A 15241-nucleotide genomic window follows, 5' to 3' on the forward strand; every position below is an offset into this window, starting at 1 on the left:
GATTGTCAGTTAAAGTAGGCCGTCATTATAAATAAGAATTTGTTCTTAACTGACCCTCTGTAGTTATATAAAGGTTAAAAAAAAAATATATAATAATAATAATAATAATAAAGTGTGAAAGTACACATTATCTCTTTGCTCAAAGACAGTCAAGGCTTAATCTCAGATCTGTGAAGCAGGTTTTTAAATTAGGCTATGCTTGTTATGTCTGCCACATCCACCTTTGCATGCTGAGCTTCCCATGGGAAAAGTGGGTCAACAATCTGTCAATCAAGAGCGCTTCTAAAGAAGAGACGCTCACAGCTTTTTGTATCGATGGAGATCTAAGGGAAACGCAGATGTCGTCTGCCACCTCCAAATCCAAGGTACACTTGAAGTTGAAAAGAGAGAGATGAGGGTAAAGGTGTACAGAACAAAACTTATGAGATAAAAAGTCTAGTGTGTCAGGAAAAGGTTAATGTCATGCTTTGTTATCTGGCCATCACCAGAAGCAGAATATAGCTGGTCACACTAGATACACTCTCTGTTCTCCCAGAGTCATCATGTAGTGTCATGTTTCACTGCTCCCTTCCACCCAGAGAGGAACATTAGTGTTTGGACAGAAAACTCCCCTAAATCCACCATGATTGCCTTTCTCCAACTGGAAACATGGCTGATGCCAAACCAGTTACACTCCCTCACAGTAGCAATCAATACCCTTCCATTATTAACAGGCCTTACGGCTCATGCCCAGAAGTAGATATAAAATCTCATAGTTAGGAGTTCACCCATGAGAATTATTAAAACCCTCCAAAGGAAGATGCACATGATGGAGTTTATGATATCAATATGTGGTCTTTTGCTCAAGGGTACGTGGAATATTGCATATCCAGAAAACTCATAATCTCTCTGCTATATTGAGTTTGATGGTAGTTCCAAAGCCACTGTATCCTTCATAATATTCACTGGTAATGGCTATGACAGTGAGCTGGTACTCAAAATAGAAGGACTTGTGATATAATGACTGCTGAAGCACAGGTGACATTCTTCTTGTGACGTGATTCCTACAATGCCCTCTAGAACCTGTAATACAGAATAGCCTCACATTAAATCATACCTTTCAGCTAGCCGAAATGGAGCCAAGTCCAAAAAGTGGAGGTGATAGATCGATTCCTGTAATGGACGCTACTAAGTGATGTCAGACCGTTGCAAAGATTTTGGTCAGACTATTTGGGGCTGCTGTGGGGCTCCAATATAGAGTGACTTGTGTGTTTCTAATCTCTCAATAGGACGTGATTGGTGGAATGACTGGACGAGAGAGGTACCATTTCTCTGATAGCTGAGCAGAGAAACCAGGGTTTGTTAAAGGACTGTATGTCTCTTCTATTAAAGAAAGTAAGTTATTTATTAAAGAAGGTATGTCTCTTCTATCTAATGTAACGTACCCTCTTTACGAGTGAACAGGCTTTGAAGAGTTGACACGTGGGCTTAGGCATGGACGTATTTCCACTTGCTGTTCAGAATCTGTACGATAAATCAATATGACTTAAGCCTTTATTAATGTAAAGCTTCTCTTTACGGTGAGATAAATCATCTTGAAGGCTTATTTCATTCGCAATAATGAAAACTGTTATTAAAACCATAGAGGAACTTTTCATAATAAAAACTGCCACAGATATATTTAATGAGCTACAGTAAGTTACCAAATTACTGTGGAGTACACAGTCCTTTTAGTCCTAGTGGTAGGAGTAGACTACAGTAACCCCAGTAACTGTTGAATGTATCAAATATAGCCGAAACTAGCTTGATTGTTGAAACTCATTAGTCATAGAGTATGAGCTCAGCTCCATCAGACTGTGTTCTGTATAAGTCAGCCCTGCCGTTTGGAGAGCATTTATCCCCTACTCTTCTGGGTCGGTAACAGGCATAACACAATGCCAATTTCTAAGGCGTGACACAGTGCCCTTTGGTTAGTGCCTGGGCTCACCTTGCGTTTAAAACAGGGTGGGCTTAGTTCAATCCTGGAACATCGCTTTTTTTCCCTCAAAACACTGCACTGCTCAAAACCTTTTTAATTTAGATGTGTTCTCCATTTCTCTTACAAAACAGGCCAAAATGAGAAAGTGTGTCTCCTCCTGTTTCTGTTTCCCCTCAGAAATCCAATTAACAAAATAAAATTAAATCGGAATTATCCATCTCACTAAAAATACACAAGGCCTCAAATTTACTAGGGAAAGTATCAGGGGTAATTTAGCCTGCCTGGATGCAGACCTGGCTATGAGACTCCAATAACACATTGCAGAGCACAAATGCTAGCTAGGGCCCTGCCAGTATCATAGTAATCACCTCATTCCACTTGTGAATATTCTGCAGGTTGTCTGGCATACATTATTAACCTAACTTGTGTTTGAAGATGAGCCCCTGTTTCTCTGCATTATGGAAGCGTCTACAGTGTCAGGGTAAAGAAAGACAGTATATTTATTCATGATCTCCCCGCTGGGCACAAACTGGTTGAATCAACGTTGTTTCAACATAATGTGTTGTGATGTGAAATCTATGTTGAAAATACATTAGATTTGAAAAACGTTGTTGTGAGGGTGAAATGTCAACCACAGGATCATGTCATCATGGTAACCAATTTTCAACATAGACAACAAACCTTGTATAAAATATGCTACATGTTTACCTTTGAAACCACGTCAGACCTTCAATGTTATATCCACTATAAAAAATATTGAAAAAATTGTCTGGACAACATTTCCTTCTGGACTGGAGAGTAGCTATCAATTTGATCTCCCATCCAGGGTTTTAACCAATCCCTGCTTAGGTTTGTTATTTGTCAATGACTACTACCAATGTGCTATTGTGAAATTGACTATCGAGAGATCTCTTCATAACTAAATAGATGAGCTAAACATTGTATGTTTGAGCTACAGATTTCTGATTTCAGATTACAGATCATCCGTAGATATCAACCATTACTCTGTGATTAACAGGGGCTGAGCTAGAGCGGTGTTTGTGAGACAAAGGTCCTTTTACAAAAACGTCTGTAGAGTCTGTATTGTTTGTGCTACAAACTACTAAAATCTGTCTATGAAAAGCTGAGACTTTCAAGAACACCCACATGTAACATGTTTTGCTGCACAAGAGTGGTTAGAAGGTAAGTGGTTTTTCTACATAGATCATAGGAAATCCCAGGACATGGTTCTATAATACTGTTATAATCTCACACAGTTGCTGTCACAAACTCCACACAGTTGTCCCTGACAAGTTGGATAATCATTTTCCAGGGAGCAAACAATGTTTGTAGTTATTGAATTCATATAAAACATTTTTATCAGGTGTTTGCTTTGGCAGACCTTTTTTTTATTGACATATTTGGTTGTTAGTTTCCATTTGCAAGGGTGGAGACTTTGTTTTTGTCCAAACTGTCAATTTCTATCATGTATAGACCTAGAAATGAATCCACAGCTGACCAAATTATGCAAGAATTTTGGGGTTAATTGAGATTAGTGCTGCGTTTGCAATTAAGTAGGAATTTACAACATATGACTGGGAAAAATCCACTTGAATGGCCCTCCAGCTAGTAATTGCTAGTGGGAAACTCATCTATCATCCTGAGCTCCCACTTTTCCCACATGCTGACCTCTGACATCGCCTACTAAGGAAACAACTTCGACAACAGCATTTTCGGCAGTTAAATACAACAAAATATTATTAATAAAAAGCTATCTATTAATATGGCTTTTGAACACTATAATTTGTTTACAAGCATTTTCAAAAGTTAAATTTGCATTTACATTTTAGTCGTTTAGCAGATGCCCTTACCAGAGCGACTTGGTGATTTTCTCCATTGCTTCACAGTAGAGGTCTCCTCACTCCCCCCACAATAGCAGTCTTCTCTCTCTCAGGTGTCCAGTGTCCTATGAAGGACAGTACAACTGATCTGCTGCTATGACCACGTACAGTACAGTATGAGAGTCTACACTAGTATTTTCACAGGGATAGCATTTGACCGTTCAGAGTGTGTGGGAACTGTTTGATCCAGGGTGCTGTGATTTGAACCATGCTATTACATCCTTCACTTGGATCTCTGCCAGGGGAAGTGTGTTTGGCTTTGGTTTTGGTCCTTCAGTGATATTTCCCATCCACTTCCTTGGCTGTCTGACCACAGTATTAATGTAAACCACTACTGTCCATAACTATATCAAGCACAATGGGCTGGATTAAAATCTGCCAAAGCAAAGTTAATGTATTGTCATTGTGTAAAGCATCCTGGTTGTCTAGCCAGGTCTCTGGAGGAAAAGGCTCACATGTGGTTAAATAAAAAAGAACACATTTAAATGAAAAAATTGGATTTTCTTAAAAAGGTTGATATTTTGTACTGTTTAGTGTGCCCAGACTCTGTCAACTGTTAATCCATGTTTTTTTGGAGTGTGCATTTTATGAGGATGGAAAACGCTTTACTAAAAGAAATGACATTGTGATTAGCGTTACAATGACAACACTGTTGAATATTAGAAAATATATAAATTAGGTTTTAGCATGTGATGTTTTCCAAACCCACTGAAAGTTGGAGGCTGTGTGTTCCATTGTCTGACGAGTAAAACATGAACCGGTTGGTTTTCCTCTCTGATTGACTTGGGTAGTGTCTGTTTTGTTGGAGAGGTGATGACGTGTTTGTCCTCTGAAGTGCTTGGCATACCCTTCAAACTTCAATTGGTATTCTCAATCACTCTAAACCCAAACTGAAATAGTCTATTTGAAGGACATATTCTCAAGTGGAAAGCCAGCACTCAGTTGAACCATTCAACTGGATGTTGTTCAAGAATCAGATATGTACTCTCTCCTGCTTATTTAGACTGTTAACACTTTTTCCCGTCACTATTTCACAGTCCAGACTGTTTGCCATGATCTGCATGATCTAAACCCTCCAGGTTTAGTAAAGAGATCACTAACCTCTAACACACAATATGCTGTAGATTTAACAAGGGAGAAAAGCCAGCCATTTCAAGGGTCACCTCCACTCTTCATAGACACACAGCCTATTGAAGCCTTTGCATATTGTGTAATTCTCCTTGATATGAATCAACTCTGAGGGTTCTGATGTGACTGGAGAATGTCATGGTAAATGGACTTGCCTCACATTCCCAGAGGACAATGATACATCATCATGTTTGATTTGACCCATCTAATGGGAGAGGGACAGTCTGAGGTAATATGAGGGATTTGGTCAGAACCAAAATATAATATTGCACAAGCATAGCCATTTTTAACGACATACCAACTCGTAAACTGTAAAAAATACTCACTTGGGTAGTTGGCTGAAAATAGCCATTATTCTTACTGAGAAATTATAAATGAACAAATTAGAACACTGTTGCATGGAATAAATAAGTTGATTACTTCAGATTAAAATGAGATGTGTCAGCTTTTGAAATAGATTTTAATACATCGAGATGACAGGTATTTTAAACCAATATAGCCTAGGCTTTACATCTTGATATGCATATTAAAATAGATAAATAATTAGAGATGTTGTCTTTCCAAGATTCATCATTTGATATTTTAAAAGAAGCGTTGATATTTAAAAGAAGCGTTGCAACTTTAAATTAAGATGGCAGAGATTATTCGAATACAATTTGCTCTGAATATGGACGTCACGGATTTCTTTCACGTTATCAAATTGACAGTGTTTCGTTTAGAATTTTGAGGCATTTATCTGACAAATGATGAACAGTTTCTATCAACAGCACACCCATATGCTGGGTTTATGATAACTTTGCAAGTTAATATCCATGTCACTCATGTCATACATTGTATTTGTACATACCCATATCATTAGAAACCACCATTATAAATATCCCCAGGTTCTAGTCAGTCCCTATTTCCCCTTTCCACCTGATATTTCCATAACAACAACCACTATTTTTACAACCCAATGTGTCTGAACTCCTTGTTATATTCACCATAAAAATCTACAGTTGCATAAATCTTGCAAGATAAAATATTTCTACAGAAGACCCCTGTGAAGATGTTTAATTCCAGACATATTTAGGGATATAACAATGTTCAATGTTCAATGTTCATTCTCCTCAAGGCGCTTCTCCAATGTTTTCCATGTTTGGTGTTGATCCCTGTATGATCTGAGGCAACCACTCTGACGTTTATTTTTAAGGAGGGCACTTCCTGTCTTGTACCACCACAAAGGCTTCAAAGCAAAGACCCAATACAACATTTATGAAGTAGAGGGAAACAGGATGGCTTCTGTGTGTCCAAAGAAAATAGGTTCCCCTCATTTTTACAATGTTGGTTTGTTTGAATCTACCAGTGGAGGACACTGATTACACTGATTAACTTCTTCTTTTAACTATCAAGGTAATAACTACTAAGTCTGTGCAGGTTAATATAATTTGTTGTCTCATATTTTCCAAAAGGCATCAAACTGAGCACATTGGATTTCTTAAAATGAATTTGATGAATTGAAATGAATGTAAAGACAGTGAGAAAACAGGCGTGGTTATCCTACAACATCAAATGTCTCTTCATTAAAGTGTTCCTCATGCTCAATTTCATTTTTGTGCAAAAGTACAAACCCTGAAAATGGAAATGAGCTAAAAGTTTTTTGACCCCTTATTGACCCCGTTCAATATTACTGATCCGTGAGTCACTGAACAGGTGTCAAGTCTCCACAGGTCAGTCCCCCGTCCAGTGCAACAGGTGTACACTGACTGTAGCACTCCATAAGGGACAGTATACTTGTAAATCTTATCAACCTTTCTTGTCAGGAGGGATCCTCAATTAAAATAATGAATAATATGAATGATCATCTATGACAGTCTTTATGCTACTCTTTCAAGGATACACACCAGGCTAAATGTTATGCAACACCATTGCTGTTTCCAATGTTTTTGTTGTGAACCTGTTCTCCAGTAGGTTTGTATTTCAACTTGGTTACAGAGTGCATCTCAAGTTTCAAATTTTGACACATGCACAAATATTGTGAAATGGCTTTCTTGCAATCTCTTTCTCAACAATACAGTATTCAATATCACTAGTAAAAACATTATACTGTAAAGTAAAACAAATGACACATAGAAATAAGAAGAAAAGGAGAAAGTAAGTAAGCTATATGCAGGGTCAGTTTCAGTGCCAGTACTGATAGAGGTAGATATGCAGTTGAAGTCGGAAGTTTACATACACTTAGGTTGAAGTCATTAAAACTAGTTTTTCAACCACTCCACAAATTTCTTGTTAATTTGGCATGTCGGTTAGGACATCAACTTTCTGCATGACACAAGTAATTTTTCCAACAACTGTTAACAGACAGATTATTTACCTTATAATTCACTGTATCACAATTTCAGTATTTCAGAAGTTTACATACACCAAGTTGACTGTGCCTTTAAACAGCTTGGAAAATTCCAGAAATTATGTAATAGCTTTAGAAGCTTCTGATAGGCTAATTTACATAATTTGAGTCAATTGGAGGTGTACCTGTGGATGTATTTCAAGGCCTACCTTCAAACTCAGTGCCTCTTTGCTTGACATCATGGGAAAATCAAAAGAAATCAGTCAAGACCTTCACAAGTCTGGTTCATCCATGGGAGCAGATTACAAACGCCTGAAGGTACCACGTTCATCTGTACAAACAATAGTACGCAAGTATAAACACCATGGGACCATGCAGCCGTCATACCGCTCAGAAAGGAGACACGTTCTGTCTCCTAGAGATGTGTGTGAAAAGTGCAAATCAATCCCAGAACAGCAAAGGACCTTGTGAAGATGCTGGAGGAAACAGGTCCAAATGTATCTATATCCACAGTAAAATCAGTCCTATATCGACATAACCTGAAAGGCCGCTCAGCAAGGAAGAAGCCACTGCTCGAAAACCGGCATAAAAAAGCCAGACTACGGTTTGCAAATGCACATGGGGACAAAGATCGTACTTTTTAGAGAAATGTCCTCTGGTCTGATGAAAGAAAAATATAACTGTTTGGCCATAATTACCATCATTATGTTTGGAGGAAAAAGGGGGAGGCTTGCAAGCCGAAGAACACCATCCCAACCGTGAAGCACGGGGGTGGCAGCAGGAGGGACTGGTGCACTTCACAAGATAAATGGCATCATGAGGATGGAAAATGATGTGGATATATTGAAGCAACATTTCAAGACATCAGTAAGGAAGTTAAAGCTTGGTCGTGAATGGGTCTTCCAAATGGACAATGACCCCAAGCATACCTCAAAAGTGGTGGCAAAACGGCTTAAGGACAACAAAGTCAAGGTATTGGAGTGGCCATCACAAAGCCCTGACCTCAATCCTATAGAACATTTATGGGCAGAACTGAAAAAGTGTGTGCGAGCAATGAGGCCGACAAACCTGACTCAGTTACACCAGCTCATCAGGAGGAATGAGACAAAATTCACCCAACTTTTGTGTGAAGCTTGTGGAAGGCTACCCAAAATGTTCGACCGAAGTTAAACAATTTAAAGGCAATGCTACCAAATACTAATTGAGTGCATGTAAACTTCTGATCCACTGGGAATGTGATGAAAGAAATAAAAGCTTAAATAATTAAATTTTCTCTACTATTATTCTGACATTTCACATTCTTGAAATAAAGCGGTGATCCTAACTGACCTAAGAATGGAATTTTTACTAGGATTAAATGTCAGGAATTGTGAAAAACTGAGTTTAAATGTGTTTGGCTAAGGTGTATTCAAACTTTCAACTTCAACTCTATATAGCAGTGGAGAACCAACTGTGAGGACCTTCTAATGAGGGCCTTCTACGCCTTCAGAGAAAGCCTAAGGATTAACAATGTGCCATCAGGATATATGATAAACAATGTAGCAGCAGCGTATATGATTGTATGTGAGTTTGTGTGTAGAGTCAGTATGAATGTTTGCGCATGCCATGTGTGTGTTGGCATGTGTTATTGTGAGTGTGTAGAGTCATTTGAGTGTGCATTGAGTCACTGCAAACATTTCAATAAAACGAAAGGGTCAACTCAGATTGCCATCTTGTTGTACAACTCAAATAATTTCTGGATAAGAATTAAGTCACAGTAATAGTCTGCCATTAAAATGGTCAAAAACAAACAAAAAGAGCTTTTAAGCTAAAAAACGCATTTTCAAGAAAGCATTTTGCTAGCATTGTCTGGGAGTGGTCTGAGCGGCCAGGCAAGAGACCAGAGCGGAGGCGCCTAATGGGAGGGATATGCAACCTGAAAACTAGCTGTTATTGGCAAAGGGGTTTGGAACCGCTTTGTTATTGGTCTATTAACTAATTTAACTTGTAGCTCCTAGTGAGGTCACGAGACAATCCGAACCTCCATCCATGCAAAGCCCGCTAAATGGAAGATCCTGTGTAGACTGTGTTTTCAACCAGCAAGTAATCATTTACACAACCGTTCAAAAGTTTGGGGTCACTTAGAAATGTCCTTGTTTTTTAAAGAAAAACAAGTCTGTTAAAATAACATCAAATGGATCAGAAATAAAGTGTAGACATTGTTAATAAGGATCCTCCCCTTTTTTCCCCAATTTTAGCCTAAAATAGCATACCCAAATCTAACTGCCTGTAGCTCAGGACCAGACGCAAGGATATGCATATTATTGATACCATTTGAAAGGAAACACTTGTTTGGAAACAAGGAAACAAGTTTGTGGAAATGTGAAATGAATGTAGAAGAATATAACACATTAGACCTGGTAGAAGATAATACAAAGAAAATAACCTTTTAAAAAACAATTTTGAACCATCATATTTGAAATGCAAGAGATAGGCCATAATATATTATTCCAGCCTAGGCACAATTTAGATTTTGGCCACTAGATGGCAGCAGTGTATGTGAAAAGTGTTATACTGATCCAAAGAACCATTGTATTTCTGTTCAAACTGTTGTATCAAGACTGCCCAAATGTGCCTAATTGGTTTATTAATAATTTTTCAAGTTCAATACTGTGTACTCTCCTCAAACAATAGCATGGTATTGTTTCACTGTAAAAACTACTGTAAATTGGACAGTGCAGTCAGATGAACAAGAATTTAAGCTTTCTGCCAATATTAGATATGTCTATGCCCTGGGAAATGTTCTTGTTACTTACAACCTCATGCTAATCGCATTAGCCTACGTTAGCTCAACCGTCCCTGAAGATGTTTTAATGTTGTAAATGACTATTGTAGCTGGAAACAGTTGATTTTTTATGGAATATCTACATAGGCGTACAGAGGCCCATTATCAGCAACCATCACTCCTGTGTTCCAATGGCACGTTGTGTTAGCTAATTCAAGTTTATCAACTGACAGCTTCATGAAATAGTGCCCGCAAAACACTAGCCAATCTTAATGTTTTATTGTTATTAGCCAGTCTGAGCTTTTTCTTTGCAACTCTGCCTAGAAGGCCAGCATCCCGGAGTCGGCTCTTCACTGTTGATGTTGAGACTGGTGTTTTGTGTGTACTATTTAAGAACACTGCCAGTTGAGGACTTGTGAGGCTTCTGTTTCTCAAATTAGACAGTCTAATGTACTTGTCCTTTTGCTCAGTTGTGCACCAGGGCCTCCCATTCCTCTTTCTATTCTGTTTAGAGCCAGTTTGCGCTATTCTGTGACGGGAGTAGTACACAGCGTTGTACGAGATCTTCAGTTTCTTGGCAATTTCTAGCATGGAATAGCCTTCATTTCTCAGGACAAGACTAGACTGACAAGTTTCAGAAGAATGTTCTTTGTTTCTGGCCATTTTAAGCCTGCAATCGAACCCACAAGTGCTGATTCTCCAGATACTGAACTAGCCTAAAGAAGGCCAGTTTAATTGCTTCTTTAATCAGAACAACAGTTTTCAGCTGTGCTAACTAACATAATTGCAAAAGGAATTTCTTATGACTAATTAGCCTTTTAAAATGATAAACTTGGATTAGCTAACACAACGTGCCATTGGAACACAGGAGTGATGGTTGCTGATAATAGGTAGAGCCAGAGTGTATGCACCGAGTATTCAGAGTATGACTAAGATTTCTCCTCCTAAACTGAGTACTGAATGCTTTTGGCCATGACAACTAAAATTAGATTAGCTCCAGACATCAAAGCAGCATAGCCAATCTTTCCTTGAGGTTTGCAGGAGAAAACTACATTTAAGAAAGTTTACAATATCACCCCTGTGAATCAATCTCTCAGAAAGCTTACATTTTTAAACAAAACTTTGAAGTGTTTTGACATTCTTCTAACAGCACTGCTTAGAATTCATAGGGTTAAATATGAACTTGTCGGTCAAAAAGGTATATGGAAAACTATTATGTAAAATGATTTATGGTTTTGTCATGAGTATTCAATACACAGGAATTATATTGAGTTCTGTAAGATTAAGGTCATGAAGGTCATGATTCTGTTTTAGTGTCATTTTTTTGACTGATATCCTATACCTATCTAACCTTCCTGGTGAGCAGTCTAATGACCCTACCAGATTACATCTAGATCTCAGGGATTCACAGGAAATATTAAGTTCTCATAAAACATGCTGAGTAATTGAATGTCTTATTTTGTATTTTCTCTTGGTGTACATTATGTTTGTGTCAATATGGATGGTTGGGTGGGATGTTTACTTCGACATACATGGCTGTGTAGCTAAACAGAATTGTCGGCAGTAACTTAGTACCTTGGGTGTAGTAATGTAACCTTCTTTGGCTGTCTCTCTCCATGCCTGTCTGATCCCATTACACTGCTTCACGTCTCCACCATTGATAAACACGGGAGTGGAGCAGATGGAGCCAGATGACCGTTTATAATGGAGGAAATTAACATTAAATCACCTGATATCAGGAAATTATATTGCCTTTAGTTTTTAACCAAGCATTCATGTATGTGTTAATTATACTTACTTATGCTGATTCAGGACATTAGAAATGTTCTCATAAATTAAGGACTGAAACTAGCACCTACAGGTTCAGAGAAGAGAGAGACATTGTAAATGCTTATTTTACTCAGTGAAATAAATGTTATTAGGAACATGAACTGGAGTGCACATGTGGACATCATGTTAAACAGTGCAAAACCCCTGGCATTATGTTTTACTCTCCAGAATAGAAAATACCTCGGTATTGTAACTTTGCACTCCCACTTTATATGGAATACATCATGTGTTTACATGGTTATTATATAGGCAGCCACATTGTCATTACAGTATTATTTACAGTTATTGTTACAACTGCAACACTCCTCACCCTTTAATGATGGTCCAATGTTATAAAATCATATCTATTGTGACTGTGAGTTCATTTCTAAATATGAGAAATATGCACAATATGTTAGTTATGTTGATATTTACTGAGTAACAACATGTACTATACGTTGACTAGTATACAGTGGGGCAAAAAAGTATTTAGTCAGCCACCAATTGTGCAAGTTCTCCCTCTTAAAAAGATGAGAGGTCTGTAATTTTCATCATAGGTACACTTCAACTATGACAAGACAAAATGAGAAAGAAAATCCAGAAAATCACATTGTAGGATTTTTTATGAAATTATTTGCAAATTATGGTGGAAAATAAGTATTTGGTCACCTACAAACAAGCAAGATTTCTGGCTATCACAGACCTGTAACTTCTTATTTAAAACAGTTGGCAATGCTAATGTCAGCTGGCGAATAGTTGGTGATATCCCCTCAATCTCAGCTAGCTAGCTAACGTTATACTGCATCTAGTCAGTCTGGCGACATCAAAATGATGCCAAAATGAAATGTCATAGTATTTCCAAGCCACTGTAATGCACTTCTGATTAAATCGTTGTCAGCGCTCAATGACAATGCATCAGTCCAAAACGACTGTTAAAAATTATATTTTGATGAAACTTGCAACCCATGAATAGCATTAACTAGCCTAGAATGCTGACATTTATTAGTCCATAAACATACAGACTGGCCTACACTTAAAAATGACAGTGCTTTACTTGTACTTTACCTAACACCATTGTAACCCTCAAGCCATAATGTTCAAGTGTGTTCTTGGTCAATTTGAGTCCTGTAAGGATGTTTGAATCCTGAATTGACATCTGCACACAACTCATACAGTAGTTTCTTGCAAATCCTTCTTTGGTATTGATTTAGGCAAATGTATAAATAAGCACAAAGATACCAAATTAAGATTCAACTCATAAAATCCTCATTCTTCTGTCAACTGCTTCATTTAAAAGCCTATATAATGTGATCCTCCAACAGTTCTGATGCTTCTTAAAAAGCAGGCTTCCACAGACTTATCAATACCATAAATTGTGTTTTCTACTCCACCTCATCTTACATTTGCCGCTTCGGTTTCCTGTTGCACTCTGAATCGATCTTGAGGTCCATCCACTTATTGATAACATTTTGACCTGGTCATGCTCCACCCCTTTATCAGATCTTTCCGGGACTAAGACAAGACCTCTCTGATCTTAGATATTCTTTGTGTCTCTGGGGCTCAGTGGCAATACATCTCTCTCACTCCTAAGGAACTATACTCTGATTGTAGACAAGAAATGGTAAACAACAGAATCTGACAGAATATTTTCAATCTAAACACATTTGAACACAAAGCAAAAGGGGCTATGATTTATATTTTTGCTCTTTTAGGGTTTCTATCAAAACATAGAGGTATTTCTAGTTTTAGTGTAGCTATTATGCATAGCATAGTGCGATACGGGGATGTGGAATTAGATATACACTGGAACATACTACAATCTTTCTGATAGCAGTAGAATGCATTCTGCTGCATAAACATGAAAGCAGATTATGGGTATTGAATTCAAATGGCGTCTTTCTTGGGAGCTGCTTAATATAGAAAACCACTTTCTGTGGAGGACCGTGTTTTGAAATCAGTGGAATTAGAGTATGATAGTTAAGGAGATGGAGAAAATTCTGGCATTTGATTGCAATATGCAGAGGGAGTCGAAAAGAGAACACACAGAAGGCTGTATAAAACACCTGTCTCCGTATTACATCTTCAAACTAAGGGCAACCATGGCATCCGTGACAGATAGGGAGAAGCGTTCATCCATGTATACTGTTAAGATAGTCTAGCTAGCTACATTTTCAGATGTTATACATTTCTAATTTTGTCATTTTCATTTCAAGTTAAAGCATACTGTTAGCTAGCATATACATAATCCATGATGGCGTAGCAGTCAGACGTCTTTGTCTTCGTCTTGTCGTGTATATATCTTTTTATATATCTTTTTTTATATTTCTCATAACCTCAACTTCAACATAATCTCCTGCAATCCGCCTCACCCAATGTTGTATGGATCTGCTATTTTCTTTACGGAACCCCCAACAGAAGCTAGCTAGCTACTAGCTAGTAGCCACTGCTAGCAGTCATCAGCTAACCTTTTGCCCGGACAACTCTTGCCAGTCGGCACAGCGCGATTAAAATCAGAGCTTGTTGGACTTATTTTTCTCCATATCTCCAGATTCCTACCGCAAGCTCTGGATTCCTACCGCAAGCTCTGGATTCCTACCACAAGCTCTGAACTTTTTCACCTGGATCATCGCAGCTAGCTAGCTGCTATCCGAGTGGCCACTCCTAGCTAACGTCTCTGTCCCGAAGCAAGCACCAATTAGCCTGGAGCTAGCCTATGCTAGGCCCATCTCCCGGCTAACTGAAGAGGTCCATCAGCCACTCCTTGGGCTACAAAACCTATTTTGCCTATTGGCCTGGACCCCTTTTACTGCCGATACAGAGCCCCGCCGATCCATCACGACTGGACTACCAACGTAATCTGCTCAAGGTTTTTTTTTAACAGGTTGCGATGTCCCCTGCTGTCTAGAGCATATCGGACTGTTAGCTATAGTGGCCCATCGGCCAATTTCTTGGGCCACTATACCTATTTTGCAATTTGGCCCGGACCTTTTTACTACACGGAGCCCTGCTGATCCATCATGACTGGTCCGCCAATGTCCAGTCTCTTGACAACAAGGTTGATGAAATCCGAGCAAGGGTAGCATTCCAGAGGGACATCAGAGACTGTAACGTTCTTTGCTTCACGGAAACATGGCTCACTGGAGAGACGCTATCGGAGTCGGTGCAGCCAACTGGTTTCTCCATGCATCGCGCAGACAGAAACAAACATCTTTCTGGTAAGAAGAGGGGCGGGGGCATATGCTTCATGGTTAACGTGACGTGGTGTGATCATAACAACATACAGGTACTCAAGTCCTTCTGTTCACCTGATTTAGAATTCCTCACAGTCAAATGTCGACCGCATTATCTACCAAGGGAATTCTCTTCGATTATAATCA

General features: G+C 38.6%; 1 protein-coding gene across 1 annotated transcript in view; it reads left to right on the forward strand.

The window, feature by feature from the left end:
- LOC110507545 (limbic system associated membrane protein) overlaps positions 1 to 15241 on the forward strand; it is a 1153754-nt gene that overhangs the window by 184522 nt on the left and 953991 nt on the right. The gene's annotated exons all lie outside the window — the stretch shown is intronic.

Source organism: Oncorhynchus mykiss, chromosome 27, assembly GCF_013265735.2.
Source record: "Oncorhynchus mykiss isolate Arlee chromosome 27, USDA_OmykA_1.1, whole genome shotgun sequence".
NCBI classification, from domain to species: Eukaryota; Metazoa; Chordata; class Actinopteri; order Salmoniformes; family Salmonidae; genus Oncorhynchus; species Oncorhynchus mykiss.